Here is a 3,296-nt window from a genome sequence, read left to right on the forward strand (position 1 = left end):
TCTGAATGAGAGCCTTGTGGTATAGGGTGTTCTTGTTTTTAGGTTTTTTTCCCTGTCTTCACTTTAAATGTATCCTGTGACTCCTTTCTGTTCTGCAGAGTTTCTGCTGAAAAATCAGCTGGTAGCCTGATGGGGACTTGCTCATATCTTATTTGTTGCTCTTCCTGTGTTGCCTTTACTGTTTTTTCTTTGTATTTAATATTTGTTAATTTGATTGGTGCTGGGAGCCAGCGTGAGGAACTCTGCCCATGGCAAAGGTCATGAGGAAGGAGGCTTCGGCATACGCAAAGGCAGGATCGAGCCTCAGGAAACCCCGTTCCTGGGCATCTACCCCCCAAACCAGAGTCTACCTACTTTACTGTTTCATGCTCTCACCTCCATCTCTGACTTTATGGGGGGCTGTTCCCCACCGGTTCTCTCGGAGAAGGAGTTAACTTACAGCTCCAAGTCAATAAAAATTTCTGGGCATGACAAGTGTTTCAACTTACGAACTCCTCTGAAGGTTACCTAGCCTGCCTGTGGTTTGTCCGGCCACATGTGATTGTTTACAGCCTCCCGACCGTGACAGGCACGAGATGTTTTAGACTTACTAAAGGCAGATTCTTTTGGGAAGTTAGAAATTATCAGTATAGTGGATTGGTTAGGAATTATATTGGTAAAGGGTTTTTCATTTGTGGTGCCAATAATTGCTGCTAAGTCTCCATATTCCCTGCCCTGGGTGTGACAAGGGTGTCTCAGGTCAAACCTCTCTGCTGGCAGACTAGTTTGTGTGACAGAATTATCCATACTCCTGATTGTTTACTACCTCTCAACCATAAACAGCACAGAGGGTTTGGAGTATTTTGAAAATCTTAATTAGCATAGGGCTTTTCTCATTGTTGAGTCAATGATTGCCACCAGGCCTCCATATCCTTAGGCACCTGGGAATATATTAATGTATTTGGAATATAGAAAAGGAAATATAGTAGTTTTTGATGTTAGCAATACTAGACCTTTTGAGTTAATGAATTTTCTCTTTTGTTATAGATCACTGTACTTTGTTATATATCACTGTGTCCTTGCTATGCAAAAATGTAACTTTATCACTATCTTAAGACTAAATAGATCTTAAGGGGAACATCGGTGAAGGGTTTTCATTTGTTGGGCTGATGTTTGCTGCGAAATCTCCATATTCCCTGCCCTTATAATGAATATAACTAGCATATAGGAGAAATAGGTATTAACCTTTAAGATTAATCACGTTAACCTTAGGTTAAATAAATTCCTTTCTTAGTTGTAACCCACTACACCCCCACCCTATAGGAACGCAACTTTATCTGCTACCTTCAGAGGTGGCGCCTGGGTTAAGAAAAATCACCCCCGGAAAATAAGTTTTTTAGTTAACTGACCATTATCAGAAAGAAAGGGTCATAAAATGTCAGCAGGCCTCATGGCCAGAAGATGATGTAAAACCCCTAAGACCTTTTTTTATACATTTATGTGAAGCACCTGATTTTGATAAAGGTCAGGACTGCTGACCCCCATGTGACTAAAATTTCCATTTGTCTCTATGTGTAACAAAAGGTATATAAGCAAACCTAAAAAATAAAGAGATCGGATCAGTTTCTGGAAAGACTAATTCCCCCGTGTTGTTCTTTCTTTCCCCTTCTGGCTGAATTCCCATCTGGAGCGTGGGTACTCACCATGTCTACTTACTTGCCCTGGCTTCTAAGATCCGTGAGAGAGGGAGCCCAAGGCAGGGCACCCTCCGATATTCAAATGGGTGCCGGTGGCCCAACGTAGATGGTGCAAATTCCTTGTCTTGGAGTTTTATTCGTATCCCACGTAAACCAAGTTATTCAGCCTCTTTTTCTCCACTAATTTTCCTACTACACTATTCCTTGCTAATCTCTCTTTAGATTTATAATTAAATAAGTTTTTTCCTAGGATGCCTGCTCCGTCTCCTCTTCGAATTACCCTGGACCCACCAGGGCTGGACCCCGGCAGATGGGTGTGTCGTAGCATGCCCTTCCTTGGGCTTATCCTGCTGTTGGTGCTGCTGTGGGCCCCACTTTAACCATGGAATGCTGACAGTAGGCCCTGGTGTTTCTCAGGTGTTTTTTTTTTAAAGATTGGAATATAATTACTTTACAATATTGTGTCGCTTTCTGCTTTACCACGAAGTTCATCAGCTTTATGTATACATATATCCTCTGTCTCTTAATTCCTCCCACAGCCTCCCATCCCGCCACCCTAGGTCATCACAGAGCACTATGCTGAGCACCTGTGCTATAAGGCAGGTTCCCATGAACTGTCTGCTTTGCACATGCTAGTCTATAGAGGTCAATCGTAATTTCCCAATTTATCCTACCCTCCTCTTCCCCCAACTCCATGTCTACATGTGCATTCTCTGTATGTGTCTCTATTCTTGCCCTGCAATGGTTCAGTACCATTTTTCTGTTAATAGTGTCCATATATATGTATTCATATGCAATGTTTTTCTGACTTCACTCTGCAAGACAAAAACTGTAGGCTCTTCCACATCACTAAAATGACCCCCCCTTTTTTTTTTTTACAATTGAGTAACATTCCATTATATCTAAGTATCTTCTTTATCCATTCATTTGCTAATGGACATCTAGACTGCTTTAATGTCGTGGCTATTGTAAATAGAGCTGCAATTAACGTTGGAGTGCATGTGTGTTTTTGAATTATGATGTTGTCTGGGTATATGCCAGGAGTAGGATTGCTGGGTCATATTGTGGTTCTAATTTTAGTTTTTTAAGGAATATCCATACTGTTCTGCGTAGTGGCTATATCAATTTACATTCCCACCAACAGTGTAAGAGGGTTCCTTTTTCTCCACACCCTTGCCAGCATTTATTATCAGTAGATTTGTTGATGATGGCCGTTCTGACTGGTGTGAGGTTATACCTCACTGTAGTTTTGATTTGCATTTCTCAAATAATTAGGGATGTTGAGCATCTTTTCATGTGCCTCTTGGCCATCTGTATGTCTTCTTTGGAGAAATGTCTGTTTAGGTCTTCTGCTCACTTTTTGATTGGCTTCTTTGTTTTTTGATATTGAGTTGCATGAACTGTTTGTATATTTTGGAAATTAATCCTTTGCCACTTGCTTCATTTGCATTTACTTTCTCTCATTCTGAGTGTTGTCCTTTCATCTTGTTTATGGTTTCCTAGATGGGGAAACAGTGGAAACAGTGTCAGACTTTATGTTTTTGGGCTCCAAAATCACTGCAGATGGTGACTGCAGTGATGAAATTAAAAGACGCTTACTCCTTGGAAGGAAAGTTATGA

This window comes from Ovis aries, chromosome 12, assembly GCF_016772045.2.
Source record: "Ovis aries strain OAR_USU_Benz2616 breed Rambouillet chromosome 12, ARS-UI_Ramb_v3.0, whole genome shotgun sequence".
Lineage (NCBI taxonomy): Eukaryota > Metazoa > Chordata > Mammalia > Artiodactyla > Bovidae > Ovis > Ovis aries.